A 24,282-nucleotide genomic window follows, 5' to 3' on the forward strand; every position below is an offset into this window, starting at 1 on the left:
TGTTTCCCTTTCCTCCGACTCTTCAGTCTGAAGAAGAGTCTCGGCCTGAAACGTCACTCATTTCTTCTCTCCCCAGTCTCCAGAGATGCTGTCTGTCCCGCTGAGTTACTCTAGCACTTTGCATCTATCTAACGGTCAGAAGGTAATCTCTCTTTCAAGTCTAAGTACAAGTTATTTGCCATTATTAATTTATGTAACAACAAAAATAACTTCTCCCACCTAATATACGAGATGTATCTATTAATGGGAAATAATTACTAAATGCTTAGCTTATTTTAGCTGTACAGATGTTATTAAAAAAATAATTAATCAAGAGATTTGATGGAGTGGAAATTTATTAAATATTAGATCAGAACATTGCTTTTGGGAGGACGGGCCTGTTAATAGGTAGGTTGAATATGAAACTTGATTACAATATGAGGTGTACATGACCCAAAGGAAGGTTAATGAGCCTTTCTGCTCTCCTTAGCTATACATGCCGCTTCTAAATTCAATAACAATGTTCACAGGGCATCCATTCTTTGATTCAAACACAGTTGTGCCCACATAAAGATTCATTTTTCATTATCATGATGAGAAAATTACATCCTGATTTATGAATATTAAAAATACATATTTCAACCTCTGAGATCACCAGAGATGGTCATTAAAACGATAATGAACTTCTTGCGATTATAATTTGCTCTTAATAATAATAATAATAATGGATGGGATTTATATAGCGCCTTTCTAATAATCAAGGCGCTTTACATCGCATTATTCATTCACTCCTTAGTCACACTCGGTGGTGGTAAGCTACTTCTGTAGCCACAGCTGCCCTGGGGCAGACTGACGGAAGCGTGGCTGCCAATCTGCGCCTACGGCCCCTCCGACCACCACCAATCACTCACACACATTCACACACATTCACACACAGGCAAAGGTGGGTGAATTGTTTTGCCCAAGGACACAACGACAGTATGCACTCCAAGTGGGATTCGAACCGGCTACCTTCTGGTTGCCAGCCGAACACTTAGCCCATTGTGCCATCTTTTAGGATTGAGTGCTCCATCTTCATTGTGTTTCTCTGTTTGAAATAACATTCACTGCTTTCCCAGGCTGTCAACTAGGGTTGAGGATGATTTGCTTCCACATCAGTTCTGTGGGCTCTGTGATGGCTGAGAGTCCTGTGCAGGGCGGAAGGTATTTGATGAGGCAGTTATTTTGGTTGTTTAGGATGGTGCGTGCTCCTTCCTCTGTTTGTAAATGGCCTTCAAACAAACTCCCTTGTTCTGAATGAAGCGTCTTCCTGCTTGAATATTCTCCATTCACAGACCAGGGGTTCTCATGAGTCAGTGAGGATATGACATTTTTCCAAGGAGACTGTGAGACTTGGAGAGTCATAGAGTGATACAGTGTGGAAACAGGCCCTTCCACCCAACCTGCCCACCCCGGCCAACAATGTCCCAGCTACACTAGTCCCACTTGCCCGCATTTGGTCCATCTCCTTCCAAGCCTGTCCTATCCATGTACCTGTCTAACTGTTTCATAAACGTTGGGATAGTTCCTGCCTTCAACTACCTCCTCTGGCAGCATGTTCCATACACCCACCACTCTTTGTGTGAAAAGATTCCTATTAAATCTTTTCTCCTTCAACTTAATAAGTTTGCAGCGGTACACTTGATATTTAAAAACAATGGTTGACCTTGAAGCTAGGGAACAGATCTGCCTACATTCACAAATGTTGCTTGCAATTACAATGATGTCAGGGTTTCATTGGCTACTCAATTCACCTTTGTCTTTTCTTGATTCATTAATTTTTTTGTCTCAATCACATTCAGTACTTTGGACACTAATTTCCCAGGTCCTTGTTCAAGTGTGATGGCTTCAAACTGTTCCATTCTGATATATCATTAGATTAAGTTGTCAATCAAATATTACTCAATGAAGTGCTGATAAAAATGAAAATTAAACCAATTTGAATGTAATAAACATTCCAAGGGCACAAATAGAACAGGCAGAGAAATTACCTTAACCATTTCATTATTTAAAACTTCAGAAATCGCTGTCTCAGATCAATGCTGGTCATGGATACCTGTGCAATAAATGGGACCTCAGTTTTCATTTTATCTTTTTAATTTTGGAGATACAGTGAGGAAACAGGCATTTCAAACAACTGCCAAACCGTCCAGAACCAGGGGCCACAGTTTAAGAATAAGGGGTAAGCCATTTAGAATGGAGATGAGGAAACACCTTTTCACACAGAGAATTGTGAGTGTGGAATTCTCTGCCTCAGAGGGCGGTGGAGGCCAGTTCTCTGGATACTTTCAAGAGAGAGCTAGATAGGGTTCTTGAAGATAGCGGAGTCAGGGGATATGGGGAGATGGCAGCAACGGGATACTGATTGTGGATGATCAGCCATGATCACATTGAATGGCGGTGCTGGTTTGAAGGGCCGAATGACCTACTCCTGCACCTATTGTCTATTGTCTATCGTCTATTTCAGCCCACCGAGTCCGCGCCGGCCAGTGATCCCCGCACACTTTCACGATTCTACACATACTAGGGACAATCTTCAATTATATCAAGCAATTATATCATAACTTACAAACCTTTACGTCTTTGGAGTGTGGGTGGAAGCCGGAGCAAAACCCAAGTGGTCACGGGGAGAATGTACAAACTCTGCACCGACAAGCACCCATGGTCAGGATCGAACCCGGTCCTCTGGTGCTGTAAGGCAGCCACTCTACCGCTGTGCCACCGTGCCACCCTTGTCGTGCATGTTGGCACAAATGACATAGGTAGAAAAAGGGATGAAGTCTTGTCAAATTATTATAAGATGTTCAGTAAAAGACAAAATTTAGGCAAAAGGCTCCAATGCAAGACCTCCAGGTTAGTGATCTCTGGATTAGTCCCTGTGCCATGTGCTAGTGAAGATACGAACAGGAAGATAGGATGAAGTGCCCGAAGGCTAGTGGATAGCTAATGTTGGACCTCTATTTAAGAAGGGCTGCAAAGAAAAAACCCTGTATAACCCTGTAGTGAAAGATTTTATGATTCGATTATGAATCAATAAATAATCAAAGTCAAAACTCAAATATATAAATAGTAAAGCTAAGGGACACTGGAGTAAGGTATCAAAGAACTACAACAATGCTATCCTGATCAAATAACCATCATGTATCACAGACCAGAGTCAATTATGAAACCACAACTTCTCAAGGTTCAAACAACCCTATTATGCCTTGGATCTATTCATATTTAAATTTTTTCATTAATGAAAAAATTCATCTCAAGGGTAAATGTGCTTTAGAAATCTGAATGTAATTCTCGTGTCATCTCAGGCTCTGTAATCCTAAATACTGAGGTGATTGTTACTCTGTATGTACCGCGGTACATGTGGCAATAATAAACTAAATGATATGTCAGATAAAAGTGAACTGGACATTCACAATTTATTTTTCCATTTGATTTTATCTTGAATCTGTGGTATGGTTAATTGAAAAGCTAATGTTGTCCAGTCTGCTGCTCCTCTGTTTGTACATACAGCAATAAGTTTCCTTAATATGGGTGAATAAACTGGGTCTACAGCTGATATCCTCAGTCTGTTACCAAAAACGCAGACTACTGAAATATTGTCATTGACTTTAGTATCATCGGCAGCAGGTGCAGATGGGGATGATGAAAGAATGAGAGAAGGAATTATGAATTACTCTGATCTCTCAATTCTGATGGCCATCCTCTGATTCTGCCCAGATTGTAAGATTAGCCTGACCGACGGACAAGGACAGACCACATGGGAGGGAGGATGCTGCAGTCGGGGGGAAGAACAAAGGAGGACCTGGTGTGGGGGGGGGGGGGGGGGGGCGCCGTGAGGGAGGGGGAGGGGGAAGAACAAATGAGGAACAGGCGTGGGATACTTTGTAACTTGGTCGATGCCCTTTATGTGGCGACTACTTGCATACCTTGGGTCCGCAAGCAAAGAATCTCACTGTGACTTGTCACATCTGACAATAAAGTATTAATTCAATCATTCACCTGTGATGTTGGAAATAATCTGACATATTAGTTTGTCCATTCTCTCTGAAGATTTGTTCAGTATCCATTCTCATGCAGAAATAGGTGTGTAATTAGACATAACTGGATACACAGATTAATCACAACAAGAACAATGCTCTTAATCATAAAACTAGGCTGGTCAACTTCCCCCAGCTAACTATGATCTATTCTACACTTTCCTAGTTCTCCCTCCCCTTTGATGTCTCTTTTCCACACCTTACCCTTCTATACCTCTAGTCTCCCTCTTCCCTGACTCTCAGTCTGAAGAAGGGTCTCGACCTGAAACGTCATCCATTCCTTCTATCCAGAGATGCTGCCTGCCCCGCTGAGTTACTCCAGCATTTTGAGTCGATCCTCACTGGAAAATACTGTCACCTTCTACATGCCACTTTTGTCTTAATAAATTGCATTCAAAAGGTATTTTGCCCTTTCCTTTATTATTAGCCCTAATTAAGTATTAGTTTCTCCACTACAAATAGGTGTCTCCTCCCTATTACCAATGTCACTCTGTGAGCAGGTATGTACAACAGCCATCTTTTTCTGAGAGGATTTAATTAGCCTACTCCTTTGTACCTCCACCGGTGAAGAGGTTCAGACCAAGTCCTGAGAAGTCCAATGTATTAACTTCTATTAAATTCTATGCAATTAAATTCTATTGCTCCAGCTTAGTGCGTTGTACCTCTGTCCAACTGGTGTCTGAGTGCTTGTTGTTCTCAATGTTGCAAAGACAGTGGATAAATTAATACACCATAAGCTGCCTCAACAAAGTTAGGGACTGATAATGACATCAGTAGGATTGTCACTACCCATATTGGGAGGCCACGTGTCCATAATAACTTAACTCAACCTGGTTGGTCATGAGTAAGCAGAGAGTTAATTTGCGTTTACCACTTTTATTTGATGCCTACATTGTTAAGGCTTCTGATGTACTGGAACTAAAGTTTAAGATCTATTCTACGAGGGGCACTCTTCTCTGGATCCTGATATTCCATTGCCAATTACACGTGCAGATATCAATTGAATCCTCCAGGACCAAATAGCAATTGCATGCTCACACTGTGACTTCTTACATTGCTGATACGTTCAATGGTCAATCGTCAATAGTGCTTTATTTGTCGCATATGCAACTTGGCATCAAGTTGCAGAATGATCTGCGTTGGAATGGTCAGACTCATCATGCAACGGTGAAAGCAACAGGTGTCCTAAACTTTCTGAGGGACAAGTTTCATCATTGTTCAACTTCTGTCAAGGAGAAGCTATACTTCACCCTCGTTAGACCTCATTTGGACTATGCAGTTGCAGCATGGGACCCATACACAAATAAAAACATTTCTTCCATCGAACGTGTTCAAAGACAGGCAGCTCGATTTGTTACTAACACCTATAAGAGAGAAGCGAGTGTTACCAAACTTCTGAATTCTCTGGGGTGGAACCCTCTCCAAGACAGACGTGAAGCTCACCGTTTGACCTGTTTTTACAAAATGTTAAATGGTCAGCTCGACATAGATTACAAGACCTACACCAAACCCAAACCAATTAGGAGCAGACGAGGGCATTCGATCCAATTCGTGATTCCAGCTACAAAGACAGATGTGTACAGCAATTCGTTCTTCCCCCGTACAATTAAAGCAAGGAATAATCTCCACCCTACTATAGCTACCCAACGAGATGCAACTAAATTTAAAGTAGCTCTTTCTTCCCAATAACCCTTTCTGGCTTAAGTCCTTCCTCCATCACCTCCAGTTTAAATTCCATTTGGAATATTTTGGAGGACCAAGAACCAAGAACCAAGAACTGCACAGTGAAATTCATTTTGCATATATTACACACGGGGTGGTGCCATTATCCAAAGTCCAATCGGCCCGCATGCTCGGTGTACTGGAGCAGTTCCTTCAAACCGACATCCCTCTCCTCTCCTCTCCTCTCCCGTCCATCGTTGTGTCCAGGAGATGCCTTCAGCTGCTGACCTGAAGGCGCTGAAGGGATTACACCGGCCCACCCTCCTCGTGTTCCACTCCTCCAGCTCCCTTCCGGCTACGCCATCTGATCTGCCAAGCCTTAAGCCTTACCGAGTATAACCTGCTTACCGATCCTGCCGAACGTCGAGCCCTTGGGCATGGCCCCTCGGAATGCACGCCTTTGGGCGGCTTCCCGTTGCAGCCGACCATTGAGCCTCCAGGTTGGTTCCCGGTCCCACAGGAGTCCGGGGCGGGTGAACGGGCCGACCGGGCGAGATCTCCTCCAACGTCTAACCATGGCGGGCGAGTGGGGCCTGTTTGCCGGCGGTGACCCGGCCCATTGCTTCGTCGTTTGTTGCATGACACTTATACTCGTCGTGTTCTTGGTTGCAACTGGTATGTTTGACGTTCTCAAGGCCAACTAGTTGAAATAATTTCCACCAGTTGTGGTTTATGCAACAGAAAATCAGATCCCCCCAAAATAGTGGCCGCAAATGCAGTCTAAATTCCTGAATGCATAAGCGCCAAGGAATATCTGCACCATCTTCAAAATTAGATGTTAAACTGAATTTAGCAATCCTGGGAGAGTGATAATAAAATCCTATCAAACTACTTGTAGGAGAATAAGCATCTTATTTATTTCCGTACTCACATTTGGGGCGGCACGGTGGCGCAGATGTAGAGCAGCTACTATCTTAAAACACCAGAGACCCGGGTTCGATCCTGACTACGGGTGCTGTCTGTACGCAGTTTGTACCTTCTCCCCATGACCTACATGGGTTTTCTCCGATATTTTCAGTTTTCTCCCACACTCCAAAGATGTACAGGTCTGTAGGTATATTTAAATAAAAAGTAAATTGTGCCTAGTGTAGTGTTAATGTGCGGGGATCACTGTTTGTCGCGGACTCGGTGGGCCGAAGGGCCTGTTTGCGTGCTGTATCTCTAAAACTAAAATCCAAAGATGTATTCACACACAGAAGCCAAAAATAGGCTACCTAAGTTTATCCCATTGCTTTTCATTGGATCTTGTTCGATACAATGTTTCTTTTCACACCAATAATTAATGTTAGAATTATTTAATTCTGTGACATTTGCAGTCTGCTTTGCTCACTTTGAAAGAGTGGTATGATTTCCAGTTTGCTGAGAGGGTGTAGGTTTGCAGATGTCAGCAGGGAGGGAACACATTTGGCATCACAGTACTTCATCACTAAAGCTGTGAAATCTCCATCTGGCATTAAGGTCCCTCACCTCTCGAGTGAAACCAGAACATAACCTCCTGGAATGTTATTATTGAGTCAAGATGTTTGTTAATGCTTTAGAGAAGGGCAGTTTTATATACAAGAATGCGAACACTTAAATTACCAAATTAAGAATGGCCAAAAATAAATTTGCAATATTATGAAGTGAAAAACAATGAAAAACAAAAATGGCTAATTTTGCAAATGGATTTGGAAAGAAATGACTCAAGGTACAATTGAAACATGTGGAAACTTGCTGGAAAGGCACTGGTTAGAATGATGAAAAGCACAGCAGGAAAAGGCAGATGTAGAAGCAAAGTGTAACAATAACCAAAATAGCAATGTCAGCAGGGTAAAGTGGAGAATTTCCATGAGATAGCAAATGTTGAGTGATTGCTTTCTAAACTAATTGTATGGGAAATGTCGTAGAATAACATAATTCCCACAGCAGTTAAACACTTTGATCAAAATGATATACACGTCATAGATCAACCAGAAGGGTTTTAAAAAAAACAAAATTTCCAAATGTAAATATTCCTTCCAGTACACAAAGTGATTACAGGTGATTTGTGAAGCTCTACCAATCATTAAATGGAAGGTGCCAATAGATTAGAAACAGGATAGAGTAAACCCTCGCAATAATGGACCTCTATATAGCGGATTTTAGTCACAGTGGACTAAGACTCCTGTTGCACTGCCCTTCCACTTCCGCCTGTTACACACGAGTTGGAGGCTTTTGGCTGCGGGAGTGGAGAGAGGGAACAGCATGAAGGAGGAGTGGGGACCAGACCCGTCCCTGGTGAACCGCGTGTGGGGCTGGGGGCTCTACGGCTCCCCTGCCTGTGAATTTCCACCTGTTTAACCCCCCTCCCCCCGAATGCTGCTTTTATTTCCTCCCGGCCTTGGGTAACACTTCACCACCCTCACTCAGAAAAATCGGCTATCAGACACCATCCTCCCCACTGTGGACCTCTATTGCAAAGTTTCACTGTAATGGAATAGCTCATAACAGACGACAAAATGGATACCAGCAATCCAGCAATGAGAGACTTAAGGGCCTGTTCCACTGTATGAGGTAATTCAAGAGTTCTCCCGAGTTTTCCCCTGATTCGAACTCAGAGAACGTAGCTTGACTTTTCCTGACGTAGGTGCTGTCGTAGGTTGTCGCCAGGATGACATAGGTTGTCGCCGTTTTTTTGGCGACCTGCTACGACTATGACAATCGCCGGCAGTCGCCTAAAAAATCGGCAAGTGGGACAGGCCCATAAGGGACAGTGGAACTGAGGACAGCAACTCGTAAATTGCAACATATTAACCAAGTTATATAAATGGCCCAAATAATTACAAAGTAAATAGATTCTGGGGCTGTTGTAGAGTATTGCTAACAAGAAAGCACTGTCATTAAGAGGAAAATCTGAAAATCCAATATTGATCAGCAGAAGAAGAGCAATAGGCCCAGGAGTGTGCCCACAACATGCTCAGTGGAACATAAAATACAGAATAAAACCTGAGATCAAAAAGGATTGAACAAAAATTGTCACATTGCTCTCACATCTCCCAGCTATCAGAACTGGTCTCGATGCAATAACTGACCAACTTATCCATCAGGAAGGCAGATTTGACTGGTGTGACATATGATGAAATAATGGATCGACTGGGCTTATATTCACTGGCATTTAGAAGGATGATTGGATCTTATAGAAACATATAAAATTCTTAAGGGATTGGATAGGCTAGATGCAGGAAAAATGTTCCTGATGTTGAGGGAGCCCAGAACCAGCGGCCACAGATTAAGTGTAAGGGGTAGGCCATTTAGGACTGAGATGAGGAAAAACTTTATCACCCAGACAGTTGTGAATCTGGAATTCTCTCCCACAGAAGACAGTGGAGGCCAATTCACTAGATGTATTCAAGAGAGAGTTAGATATAGCTCTTAGGGCTAATGGAATCAAGAGATATGGGGGGAAAAGCAGGAACAGGGTACTGATTCTGGATGATCAGCCATGATCATATTGAATGGCAGTGCTGGCTCGTAGGGCCGAATGGCCTATTCCTGTGCCTACTTTCTATGTTTCTATGTGTACATTTTATTGATAAATGTGGGAATACCTGAATTCCGTTAAATGTTCTCAAATTATAAAAACACGAAAATAAATACTAAAATAATATACATTGCCTATTTATATATTGGTGACAGTGGTGGGGAAGGACTATAGTTATCATGGCGATAATATTAGCACATTGTGCACAAGATTTCCTGTTGTGTTATCACACCAATCATGTTGGCAAAATTACTAACAGGAACAATTTCACCCACATGTCGTGAGTTATAACGTCATTTGATAGTCTAGTTAAAAAATCCAGTACTTAGGCTGTTTCTATTCAATGTTTGTAAAATAGAGAATACAGGATGAGTACACCCTCATCACATTTAGAATTAAATGACTATTTAGCACAAATGTTTCCCCTTTGGCACAGCAGATTCTTTACTTAAAGCAATTTGGACAGGTTTGTGCTGATATAGAGGTGATAATTCCTTTTCTGTCTCCTCAGCTCCCCGATGCTGATATTTGTACAGATCTCATCAAAATCTGATTCTTGATCATTTGGCATTGAATTAAATAAAAGCAATTTCCTCCCAAAGGCCCAAATGTTAACATATGTTAATTGCAATGGGCTTATTTTCTTGGTTTGTTAAATGAGGGCAAAGCTTGTGCAAAATAATAATGTTCATAAATGTGTTTTTTTGCTCTCTGTCAATACTGCTGAAGATATTACCCTCCATGCGATGTCTTGTTTTTTTTTTGTCATGCGAAATGAAAGTAATGATTGTGTTCAGTACTTCAGGGGGTAGTTAATGGAACTCCTCGTGTCCTTATTTTGTTTTCATGAATTCAGTGGCTGGTTTTGAACCTTGTGTCGGTTTTCCTTAAATGATTTCAGTTGTGAGATTCTGAGGATTTTCCCTTCGGTAAAGAAATCTAATGTGGAGAGAGTCAGAAATGCAAAATCTTGCTTACAATTCTAGTTTCTGTATCCATTTCAATTACTTCTCCTCTCTCTCATGTCACAGATTCTCCATCATTTGATGAGACGTGTGAGTTTAAACATTCATGCCCTCCAACATTCTTGAGCATGGTTTTATTCATCAGCAAGACTGGCTCTGATTCACTGAATCAAGTGTTCTGATATCAAAATACCTTAGAAATCACTCAGTTTTTAAATTAAAGCTGCATTTTCTTGGGCAGTTCAGGTTGGTATTCTAGCCACAATTCCTTAAATCGTGTTGCTTTATGCTTGCATTTGTTGAAGTGATTAGATGGTAATTTTCGTGGCATTTCAACTTCTGATTCCAGTCAAATTAGCTCAGTTAAATTAATGAGTGGCATTTTATAAATAGACATGTTATTAGCACTATGATCAAATTCTGGGAACAAAGTCTACGTCATCTACTGAAACACCTGACCAGATCAAACCTTTAAATGTGCTCTGCATGAGTTCCATTTGGAGCACTGGAGTAAAGGACATAAATGATAATTGCACCTAGTTTAATTAAGTTAACTAGATCTTTGACCCTCTTATCTGTTTGTAGCCATGGAAATACTCTATGATACAACTGCAGCCACAACAAAACAGGTGCTGGACTAAAACTTAATTTCAGCATTACAAGCAGGCATTCTTACTGACACTGGAATGCCAGATCTTAAACTTAAGGCAGGTTTCTGAACATTGAATCCTTAAGTATATTCCATTGCTAACATTTGGAAAGGCTACCAAAATTAGCTCAAAATGTTTTACAAACTCAACATTATGGATTGATAATTCAAGATATACATATGCAAACTCACCACTCAGAATAGTTTATAATCCCACATTTCCCTCCTATGAGAATATTAAAAATACCTTGTGAATTGGTCAACATTTTACTGCAAACTCAACCTTAATCCATTTATTTCCTTTGACTATAATGCTTATTTAGATGACGCAGCCTGTCATCTTATACGGCATTAGAGTTCTACACGACAACATGCCCTGTTTAGTAAGTCTTTGCACCAGTAATGGTAACCATGGAAACAAATATCCCTTGAATTCACACAGATACATAGACTGAATATCTCCTGGAAAACTCAGGGTACAATTCTGCCACATCAGAAAAGTTATCTTTATTGTCTGCAATTGACTATAAAATGAATTAGGAATTAATTCTCCATTATCTAATCCCTATCCTGTTTGTAAAGCTGCACATATTTCACCAAATTTGAACTAATTCCATAACGCTTAGTATGTTAGCAGTCGAAACCTTGAAATCTTAGTATTATTCATTAATAGTCATAAAGCTACACAGCACAGAAACAGCCCTTCAGCCCAACTCATCCATGCTGACCACATTGGCTGACCAAGCTAATCACACATGCCTGCACCTGCCCCTGCCCCTGCCCCTGCCCCATATCCCACCAAACCTTCCTTATCTATGTACCATGTACCAAGTGTGTTTTTAAACGATATAATCATACTCACATCTACCACTAACTCTGCCAGCTTGTTCCAGATATATGAACCACTCCTAGTGTGAAGATGTTGCTCATCAGGACCCTTTTAAATCTTTCCCCTCTCACCTTAACCCTACAGTCTTGAGTTTTAGACTCCCCTACCCTGTGGAAAAGACTAGGGCTATTTAACTTATTTAAACCCTCATAATTTTATAAACCTCTATCGGGTCCGCTCCCAGCCTACTATGTTCTTGGGGAGAAAAGTTAAGTTCAGTTTAGTTTATTGTCACATGTACAGGAACAGTAAAAAGCTTTTTGTAGCGTGCTAACCTGTCAGCAGAAAGACAATAGGTGATTACAATCAATCCATTTACATTGTATAGATACATGATAGATACATGATAAGGGAATAACATTTAGTGCAAGGTATAGCCAGCAAAGTCCGGTCAAGGATTGTCCGATGGACATCAGAGGTAGATAGTAGTTCACATTGCTCTCTGGTTGTGGTCGGGAGATTCAGTTGCCTGATAACAGCTGGGAAGAAAATATACAGCTTACCCAGCCTCTCCTTGTAACTAAAACCTTCTTGACCTGGTAACATCCTCATAAATCTATGTTTGCTCATCTTCCAGCTTGATGACAACCTTCTTGTTGAGGGATGACCAGAACTGTACACAGTTCTCCAAATGAGGCCTTGTACAGCTGTAACAAGGCATTCCAACTCCTGTTCCCACTTCCGTGATCAACGAAAGGAAGCATGCCATCCATCCTCTCCACCAACCTGTCTACCTGCGTCACCCCTTCATGGAACGATGTACCTGCATCCCGACATCTCAGTTCTACAACACTTCCCATGGCCCTACCATGTACTATGTAAGCCATGCCCTGGTTTGTCTTACCAAAATGACAGACCCTGATTTAAACTCCATCTGCTATTCCCCAACACATTGGCCCAATTGATAAAGATCCTTTAGTAATCTTAGTTAACCTTCTTCTCTATCCACTATACCACCAATTTTAGTGTCACCTGCAAACCTACTAACCATGCCACCTGTATTCTCATCCAACTCCAGCTTTTTGTGTCTAATTCAGTTTAAATCAGCATGTGCAGTTCCTTCTTGCATATAAAATCTTGTTATACGGTGCCAGAGAGACTGACAATCTGGGTGAACTTTCATAGTTTGCATTCAGAAATCTACAGTTGTCAATTAACCTCATTCAACACAGGCAATCAAAACAGAATCATTAAAAAATTATTTAAAAACTGTTACACAATGTTTAGAAGGATGAGGGGGAGCTTATAGAAACATATAAAATTATAAAAGAACTGGACAAGCTAGGTGCAGGAAAAATGTTCCCAATGTTGGGCGAGTCCAGAAGCAGGGGCCACAGTCTTAGAATAAAGGGGAGGCCATTTAAGACTGATGTGAGAAAACACTTTTTCACCCAGAGAGTTGTGAATTTGTAGAATTCCCTGCCACAGAGGGCAATGGGGGCCAAATCACTGGATGGATTTAAGAGAGTTAGATAGAGCTCTAGGGGCTAGTGGAATCAAGCGATATGGGGAGAAGGCAGGCATGGGTTTTTGATTGGGGACGATCAGCCATGATCACAATGAATGGCGATGCTGGCTCGAAGGGCTGAATGGCCTCCTCCTGCACCTATTTTCTATGTTTCTAAATCATTAATAGAAACAATGAATAGCAGTAAACACAGCACACCACTAGCCTGTAGTCTAAAAAACCATCCTTTATCATCACCCTCTATCTCCTACCTTCAAGTTAAATTTGTGTCCAATTGTTTAGATTAGTTTGCACTGAATCTCATGTGTTCTAACCTTCCATGTCAATGGAATTCCACTGGGTGGCACCACCATCGTGGCAGCCTCACCAACAGTATGCCTGTCCCCTCTCTGTTTTATTATTTTAGGTATGTTTTAAAAGTAAGATTTAGTGTTTCTTAGTCAGTTTTATATGGGGGGGTGGGGGGAATCGGGGGAAACCTGTTTCAGTCACTTACCTCGATGGAGATGCAATTTTTTTCTATATCGCATCTCCGTCCCCCTGCGGCCTACAACGTGGAGTGGTGCGGCCTTTCCTATGGACCGGCCCGGAGCTTCAAGCCACGGGCGCGGCGCGGATTTACCATCACGGAGCGGGCGAGCGGTAGATGTGAGTATGATTATATCGTTTCTCAGAGACCGCTCAAATAACTTGCTCATGTTAGATGCACCGGTTTGTAGTTCCCAGATTTTTCCAGCAAATCTTTCTTAAACAGAGGCACGCCATTAGCCATCCTCCAGTTTTTCCAGAAACTCACCTGCGGCTATAGATTATATAAATATAAGTTGCTGCCTTACAGCGCTGGAGACCTGGGTTCAATCCTGACTACGGGTGCTGTCTGTACGGAGTTTGTACTTTTACCCGTGACCACGTGGGTTTTCTTTGAGATCTTCGGTTTCCTCCCATCCCAAGACGTACAGGTCTGTAGGTTAATTGGCTTGGTATAAATGTAAATTGTCCCTGGTGTGCGTAGGATAATGTTAATGTGCGGGGATCGCTGGTCGGTGCGGACTCGGTGGGCCGAAGGGCCTGTTTCCGCACTCTATCTCTAAAACTAAAATTAAAACTAAACTAAATACCTCTGGCAGGAGGCCTGCAATTTTCTCCAGCTTCCCACAGTGTCCGTGAATATACTTGATCACATCCTGGGGATTAATCTACCTTTATGTATTCAAAGGCCTACAGTGATGTGAGTTCTCTGCAAAATATCACCCTGTTACCCTCTCTGAGTTCCTTAGCACTCCTGGGCAATGCTTGATGGTCCCTATTCCTGGACTAAGTAGACCCACCCCACTTCTGAACAATGTTGATATGCCTCTTTATCGACGTCTTTTTCCCAAGGTGGCATTTTCTTCTTGTAGTCCCATGGGTCCACTCTCCTTAGGCTTCAACAAGCATAAGTGTCCTGTAAGGTGTTGTAGTTGATTACGGCCACCTATATCTCATGTATTTGCTCCACCTAATCAACCTAATGGCCTCCTGATGTTTGCAATCAAAGGCCATTCGACTGATTTTAAATGTTCAAAAGGAACTAGGCAATTCAAAAATGTAATCATCATTAAAATAATGACAAAAGGCACTCAACTGATTTGAACTGATAAAAAAAAAAAAGACAGTTGAAGCCAAAAATATAAACAAAATCTCCCCACCAGGACTTACATTATCAATCAAGATTGGTAGTCATAGAACACAGAAGCAACTTGTCCATGCCAACTCACATACCACTTCTAAGCTTGTCTCATTTTCACTATGTAAAGACCATATCCCTCTGAACCTTTCCTATCCATGTGCGTGTCAAAATGTCTTTCAAATGTAAACCTCTGCTACTTCTGCCTGCAGCATGCTTTGCATAACCAAGTGTGAAAATGTTGCCCCTCAGGTTCCTATTAAATTTCCCTTCTTACCGTAAATTTGAGTCCTCTAGTTCTAGATTCCCCTAACATGGGTAAAGGCTCTGTGAATTCACCCTATCTATCATCCTCGTAATTTTATAAAACACTCTAAGATCACCCTCGAGCCTCCTGCGCTCCAATGAATAAAGTCTTAGCATGCCCAACCTCACTCTATGCTTCAAAGCCTCCAGTCCCGCAAATGTCCATTCACTTTCTCACAGTGGATAGAAGGTGTCACCAGGAGAATGTGATGGCATGGGAAATTCTGGTGTCATAGCTTGGTGGTGATGGTGAGGTGTACAACAGTACACACTGGAAATGATGGAGAATCAGTAATATGAAAATGAACAGAACACCTAAAACTGAGGAGCGCCGTGTCCTGCAGCAATTGTTAACCATGGTACAATGTTAATCAAGCAATTGGTCATAGAGCTATAGTCATAGAGTGATACAGTGTGGAAACAGGCCCTTCGGCCCAACGTGCCCACACTGGCCAACATGTCCCACCTACACAAGTCCCACCTGCCCGTGTTTGGTCCATATCCCTGCAAACCTGTCCTATCCATGTAATGTCTAACCGTTTCTTAAACATTGGGATAGTCCCTGCCTCAACTACCTCCTCCAGCAGCTTGTTTCATACACCCACCACCCTTTCTGTTGAAAACGTTACCCCTCAGATTCCTATTCAATTTTTTCCCCCTATGTCCTCTGGTCCTCGATTCACCTAATCTGGGCAAGAGATTCTGTGCATCTATCCTATCTATTACTCGCATGATTTTATACACCTCTAGAAGATAAGGTCACAACCAAATATCACTGAGCCTTTTCAGAGACGCAATGAAAGTGGTGGCACTGTTGATAGCTGCGGCTCGCCTGCAGTCCGTCTGTTTTTACTATTTTTGTTGTTTTCTTTTAGCTTGTTTTAGTTACATTTTAGTTTATTAGGTTGTGTATATGTGTGGGGGGGGGTGAAACATGTTTTTTTGTCTCTTCCTTCGGGAGAATGCGACTCTTCTTGTCGTATCCCCCTTCTATGCCTCCGTCTGCGCTGAGTCCTAATGGTGGAGCTGGCGGCCTCCAACTCGAGGCTCCAGAGGCAGAGCCAGACAGGACTTACCAACGCGAGGCTGGCCGAATTCGGAGCTGAGGCGGCGTTCCGGTGTTCCGGTAGCGGTGGCCCGGCTTCGGGTCTGAGGCGGCGTTCCGGCGGCGGCGACCTGAATTCGGGGCTCGGCCACGGGCCCAGTAGACGACATCGTCGGGTACTCGCAGGTCACAGGTTGGTGACCTGTTTTTCCGGAGCTCCCGCAACTACAGCTACGTCCGCTGGACTGGAGGGCGGCATCTTCGGCAGCTTCTACCACCCCGGGCCACGGAGCTTGAACCGGCCTATTCGCGGAGCTCGGTTGAGCCGCGGGACTTACTCACCATCAAGAGCGGAACTCGCTATCAACACATGGAGGGGACGGGGAACACAATTTTTTGGCGGCCACGCGCGCATGCGCACAATCACACACTCACACACACACACAAGCGCACACACACACACACTCACACACATAGCTTCGGAGGCTCAATCCAGTGCTAAAAGCAGAGATTTTAAAATCGGGATCACAAAAACTTGGGGGGGGATGTCCCCCACTTCTCAAAACATGGGGGGGGACGTGTCCCCTCTGGCCCACCCGGGTTTTCCGCCCCTCTGATTCACCATCATCCGGCATGGTCACAACAACGGAAGCCTGGATCGCCTCAGCGCAGAGGGAGAACAAGGAGGGAAGAGACAGAGACTTTAAGACTTTTGCCTCCATCACAGTGAGGAGGTGCCTGGTGAACTCACTTTGGTGGATGTTAATTTGTGTTTATTGTATGTTTTGTTATTTATTATTATATGTATGACTGCAGGCATGAAATTTCGTTCAGACCGAAAGGTTTGAATGACAATAAAGGAATCCAATCCAATCCAATGGAAGTGTTTGAAGAACTTTGTCGCTTTCTCAAGTGATACTCCTTTGGGGAGTACACAAAGCTATGCAATTCCTTACACATTGGCTGTGGTTGGAAATGTCTTCTTGCTTTTCAGCTTCTTGTGTTGCTGATGTCAGGGGAGGCTCGTGGTTTATGGTGTGAATTTCAGGTAGTTTAACAGAGTAATCTTGCTTGGGATGCAGGCGATGATGAGACTGCAGTGGCTGCTGCTGAGAGAAGGGTGGGCTATGGCACTGAACACGTAGTCTTTGAAGAATGGAGATTGCGATGCTAACTGGCAGCATATGATTGGGGATGAGGTGTAAAATATTAATGCCATTGATTATGGTGGCAGTGAGAGATTTGGTGATATTTGAGTGAAGCAAGAATAATGACAGAAAGAAAACATATGGAGGAAAGCTTCACATAAAATTAATAATTATTTCTGCTGTAAAATGAACATTTTATGTTTTTATAAGTGTTTTACTTTGCAGTGCACATGCCACTGATAAAGGAAATGGCTGTTATAATGATATTTACTATAAGTAATGAAGTCAGCTCAATTTTTAATGTAAATTTAGAAATTTTAAACAGCGATGAATGCCTTACTAAAATTATGGGCATCGGTTCAAGGTTTAAAATATGCAAAGCCTAATTTCCCATGCTAATCCTGATTAGGCTTGGAAGAGATCCAGTGCCATTCATATATCACTGCTGGGAGTGTGAATGCATTCTGCTGGGATCCACATGGTTGGTGCCAATTATGACCATTTCACTTCATTTCTTTATGCTGTAATTTATCAATGAGACAAAGATGATCAAAAATACACTGCCAAACATCTGAAAACAAACTGTACATCACGGGGCAAGTACTTTCTATGAAAACTACTTCTCCCTTGTTACCATGTGCTTTAGCTGTTCAATTGCTCATTGTGTTTTTTTTTCAGAGGAAGCTTTGAAAGCACACAGGGGATCCTGATTCTTTGTCTTCTTGGGAATTGGCCATTGTTTTGAAAGGCTGGCTCTAACTAGACTGCGGCATGATCATTTCAGGCTTTGGTGAGCTGGAAAAGATCACAATTTATCATCCTGAATGTAACATCAGTGTTTGTGCCACCAGCTCTAATCTTTAACTGTTTCTTTAACTAATCCTTTTGTTTTTTTCCTGGTTGCACAGATCAGAGCTGTTATCTATGGGGGGGACTGACATGTGATGAAAGACTGGGTCGACTGGGCTTGTAGCCGCTGGACTTTAGAAGGATGAAAGGGTTCTTATAGAAGCATATAAAATTCTTAGAGGATTGGACAGGGTAGATGCAGGAAAATTGTTCCCGATGTTGGGGGAGTCCAGAGCCAGGGATCACAGTTTAAGAATAAAGGATAAGCCATTTAGGACTGAGATGAGGAAAAGCTTTTTCACCCAGAGAGTTGTGAATCTGTGGAATTCTCTGCCACAGAAGGCAGTGGAGGCCAATTCACTGGATGTTTTCACGAGAGAGTTATATTCAGATCTTAGGGCTAAGGGAATCAAGGGATATGGGGAAAAAGCCAAATCTGGGTATTGATTTTGGATGATCAACCATGATCATATTGAATTGCGGTGCTGGCATGAAGGACCGAATTGCCTTCTCTGGCACCTATTTTCTATGTTTCTATACAGATTGGATCCTTCAATTAATTGCTGTTAAATTTTGTGATTGTTAAAAGTTAATGCTTTTTGGAAGATAGACACAAAATGCTGGAGTAACTCAGGACAGACAGCATCTCTGGAGAGAAGGCATGGGTGATGTTTCGTGTCAGGACCCATCCAGAGTTGATGCCTGTCCCGAAGGCAGACACCTTCGGTGTAAAGCAGCATCTGCAGTTCCTTCCTACACATAGTGCTTTTTGCAGATCAGTGTAATTTAATAAACTTTATTCATGGGGACTCCATAGAAAAGGAGTGTAGGAAGGAACTGCAGATGCTGTTTTAAACCTGAAGAAGGGTCTCAACCCGAAACGTCACCTATTCATTTTCTCCATGGTTGTTGCCGGACCCGCTGAATTTCTCCAGCATTTTGTGTCTATCTACATAGAAGAGGACCAAGGCGAGGATGGGAATGTTACACAAGGAAAGAAAGCCTGGAAGAGGAGAGGGGGTGTGAGAACAAGACCTGGTACAGGAAGAGACAGCCTGAGAGAGGAGAGAGCAGAGTAATTAGGAATGTGTGTTGTGAGGGTGAAAAAGAAGGGTAGGGTGAATGGAATGTGGAAGTTGGTTGTGTGAGGGGGTTGTGGAGAAGACCAGACTGTGAGCACTAAATGCAATGCACTAGATTGGAATTTCTCAGACGATAGACACAAACATTTGGAGTAACTCAGCAGCTCAGGCAGTATCTCTGGAGAAAAGAAAGAGGTGAGGTTTCAGATCAAGACCCTTCTTCGAGAATTTCTCAGGTAGACTTGTTGATGCCAATGGACATAATGGACATTACTTGTTGATGCCAATGGACATAATGGACATTACTATAAACGGCTTTGCTTTTGTATTTCCCACACTACCATGGATAGCACATTTCAAAAAGTATTAATTGGCTGTGGGATGTCCCAAGATTATATTGTGCCTGTATAAAAACAAGTTCCTGCATTCTGCATTACAATTGCAACATAGAAACATAGAACATAGAAAATAGGTGCAGGAGTAGGCCGTTCGGCCCTTCGAGCCAGCACCACCATTCAATATGTGCATGATTGAATATCCAAAATCAGTACCTCATTCCTGCTTTCTCCCCATATCCATTGATTCCATTAGCCCTAAGAGCTAAATCTAACTCTCCCTTGAAAACATCCAGTGAATTGCCCTCCATTGCCTTCTGTGGCAGAGAATTCGACAGATTCACATCTCTCTGGGTGAAATTATTTTTCCTCATCTCAATCCTAAATGGCCTACCCCTTATTCTTAAACTATGATCCCTGGTTCTGGACTCCCCCAACATCGCGAACATATTTCCTGCATCTAGCGTGACCATTCCTTTAAGAATCTGCCTGCTTTGAATGAAAACCTGTTTGTCAAGATTGAAATGCATATTTCAAATCTGCCTGGCACTTTACATGCAGATAGATCAACACTCGGCAGCTGCATGTGCCCCTACTGACTATGAGTGCAAAATGTGAAAGTAGAACATTCAGATCTAAAGAACCAATGATTATTACTTCAATATATGTCAAGTTCATTCAGTGTATCCAGATATCCAGAATAATATCATTCTGCAAAGCACAAGAACATTTCTCGAGCTGAAATAAAGGCATTTGTTTGTGTCAAGGATTTATTCTGTGTCTTGGCGGCGGCGTGACTCGCGTTGCAGCGGCACCTACAGCCTGTCTATCTTTTTTTTTTTTTTTTGTCTAGTTAAATGTAGTTGTCATGTTTTTTAATACTGTTTTTAACTGTGTATATGTGGGGGGTGGGGGCGGGGGGGGGGAGGGGGAAACTTTTAAAATCTCTTCCCTGCACGGGAGACCCGACCTTTTCCCTGTCGGGTCTCCGTTGTCGTTGGAGCCTAGCATTGTGGAGCAGCCTCCAACCGGAACAACCTGGGGGCTCCAGTCGCGGAGCCTGCAGAGCTGCGGACTTACCATCGTGGGGCTGGCCGGCCTCGGAGCGTGGGGAGCGGTGGTGGCTCGCTGCTGCGGCCTGACTACGGAGCTCGGAGGCTCCAGCTGCAGACCGGTGGCGTGTGACATCGGGAGCTCGCGGGTCTGGGTGGGAGACCTCTTTTGGGAGCTCCCGCAACGCAACTTCTCCAGCCCGTGTCGCGGGGTTGAAACGACCCGGAACGGGGCCGTACATCGCCCGGCGCGGCTTTAATGGCCCCGGGACATTCCAACGCACGCCGGGGGCTCCAACTTTGTGACATTTAGACTTGGAGCGGGGCCGTACATCGCCCCGCGCGGCCTTAAATGGCCGTGGGACTTATCTTCGCCCGTCAGGGGCTTCAACATCAGGAGAAAAATGGTGCAGGGGAGAGAAAAGACTTTGCCTTCCCTCACAGTGAGGAGGAGATTCACTGTGATGGATGTTTGTGTGAATTGAATTGTTTTGTTTTGTTTGTATGGCCGTAGAAACGGAGTTTCGTTTGAGCCTCACTGAGGTTCAAATGACATGGAATAAATATTGTTTTGTAAATATTGTATTGTATTGTATTGTTCTGAGAATTGTATTCTGCTATTACCTGAACCGTTCAGGGTCTTCGATATAGAAGGCACAGAAATATAGATTGTCAGAATAGTGACTGAATCTGTTTTGGAGAAATAATTAAAGTTGTACAGATTATATTTACAATAAAGGCTTTTGAAAATCACAGAAATAAATTAAAAATCCTTTGTACTCAGGTTATTATTTTTTTAATTAATTATTCTTGTGATAAATAAATTAAACGCATACTTAATTGTAGTCATTGTCAACACAATTATCTCCTCCAACCTGGTTACCAAGCTCAGGGAACAGAGTCTCTGCATATCCCTCTGCAAATGGATCCTCGACATCCTCATGAAAAGACCACAATCTGGGTAAATTGGCTGCGAGACTTCCTATTCAATAACCATCAGCACAGAGTACGTCAAGGCATTGTGCTCAGCCTCCTGCTCTACTCATGGCTGTGTAGCCGGACACAGTTCCAACTCCATCTTTAAATTGCTGTTGACACCACCGTTGCTGGACGAATTACAGATAATTATGTGTCAGAGGGAGGGAGATCGATCGACTGACCAAATGGTGTCAGACCAAAGACCTTGCTCTCAACGTCAGTAAAATCAAGGAACTGATTGTCGACTTTGGAAAAGGAAGGCTGAGGATACACAAATCCGTCTTCATCGACGAGAGCGTCAAAAACTTATATTTAAGTTTAAGTTTGGGAGAACTGTATCCCAGCGTACTCAACATCTCCCATAGCTCATACCCCCTATTAGAAACATAGAAACATAGAAAATAGGTGCAGGAGTAGGCCATTCGGCCCTTCGAGCCTGCACTGCCATTCAATATGATCATGGCTGATATTCCTGGCAACATCCTCGTAAATCTTCTCTGTACCCTTTCCAGCTTGACAATATCCTTCATATAACACAGTGCCCAGAACTGAACACAATACTCTAAATGTGGCCTCACCAACGTCTCATACAACTGCAACATGACCTTCCAACTTCTATACTCAATACTCTGGCTGATGAAAGGCAATATGCCAAAAGACTCCTCCTTTAGGGAACTATGCACATGCACTCCTAGATTCCTCTGCTCTATAACACTCCCCAGAGCCCGACCATTCACTGTGTAGGTCCTGCCCATGTTAGACTTCCAAAAATGCAACACCTCACATCTTTCTGCATTAAACTCCATCTGCCGTTGTCTGCCATTTGAATTTACCGCCCCATTGCCACTCTGAACTTTCTATCTGTGGCCAACTGCACTGTTATAATGAGGCCTAACCAAGCTGGGAAACTGCACCATCTTCCATCTGGGCTTGTTGCAATCTGCAGGATTCTGCAGCTTTGTGTCACTCACTCTTTCCTTCTCTCTTTTTCAGAACTAGCCATTTCTACCTGACCTCAATTTGTTCAATGTTTTTTATTCTATCTCCAGACTCTGGGCAGCGCGACATTTCCCTGAAACTTGCTATTTACAACAAATTGCCTGTTGATCTAAATCCACTTATCCTTTCAAAGATATTCCCTTCATTCCACCCATTGCATCTCCGTATTTTCTACTACATGAAACTAACTTGTTTTTTACTCTTCTCTAGTTCTGATAAAGCCCGGGTTCTGAAACATTAACTGTTTAGTAACATCCCACAGATGTTACCTAACCTGCTGAGTGTTTCCAGCATTTTTTGTTTTTGTTGAAAATGAGATATGATTTACTGCGATATAGTTTTTAACTGAGGAACTACATTTTAACTGAAGGGCGGCATGGTGGTGCCACGGGAGAGTTGCTGCCTAGAGCGCCGGAGACCCGGGTTTGGTCATGACTATGAGTGCTATCTGTACGGTGGTTATGCGTTCTTCCCATGACCACGTGGGTTTTCTCCAAGATCTTTGGTTTCCTTCCACACTCCAAAGAAGTGCATGTCTGAAGGTTAATTGTCTTGGTATAAATGTAAATTGTCCCTAGTGTGTGTAGGGTAGTGATAATATGTGGGGATCGCTGGTCGTTGCGGATTCAGTAAGCCGAGGTGCCTGTTTCTGTGCTGTATCTCTAAACTAAATTATAATTATAAAGGATGCTACATTGCTATATTTTTATACTTGCTACCTAGCTCTTTTAATAGTAGAAGCCTTCCATCCTCCAAATTCCATCTAGTGATTGTGCTTAATGTGCCTGTGAAGCTACAGCAAGTAAGAATTTCATTGTTCTGGTCCCGGTGCTGTGACAATTAATCACTCTTGACTCCTGACTTGATGTAGACAAGCTATTTACCCATTAAAGCAAAGTCAGAACTGTAACAAAGCCAAGGAAAACTGATTCCACCGTACACTCACAATAGTCAGGGTAAATATATTTTCCATCAGTCAAGCACATCTTGTTTCATAAAGGAAATAAGAGGAGCTGGTCATACTTGCCTGCACTTCTCTGCATTTAATGTAGTGGAACACAGATGGTACTTTTGGCCCTGAATTGAGTGACAAATCCAAAGAGAACACAGTGCTTGGAAAATCTGCTTCTCAGATTGGAAACGAAACAAGGTAAGAATAAAAACCAACATAGATGAAATATTGAATATTATCACTGTGAGGCACTAACCTCTCAACCATAATTTAGTTTAGTTTAGTTTAGATACAGCGCGGAAAACGGCCCTTCGGTCCACTGAGTCGATCCCCGCACACTAATGCTATCCTACACACACTGGGGACAATTTACATCCATACCAAGCCAATTAACCTACAACCCTGTACGTCTTTGGAGTGCGGGAAAAAAACGAAGATCTTGGAGAAAACCCACACGGTCACGGGGAGAACGTACAAACCCGTACAGACAGCACCCGTAGTCGGGATCGAAGCGCTGTAAGGCAACAACTCTACCGCTGCGCCACCGTGCCACCCTGTGATATAAATTGTAGAGTGATACTTACAACAAAAATTAGGAGAACAAGGAGGGAGCATGAAATATC

The sequence above is a fragment of the Amblyraja radiata genome, chromosome 6, assembly GCF_010909765.2.
Source record: "Amblyraja radiata isolate CabotCenter1 chromosome 6, sAmbRad1.1.pri, whole genome shotgun sequence".
NCBI classification, from domain to species: Eukaryota; Metazoa; Chordata; class Chondrichthyes; order Rajiformes; family Rajidae; genus Amblyraja; species Amblyraja radiata.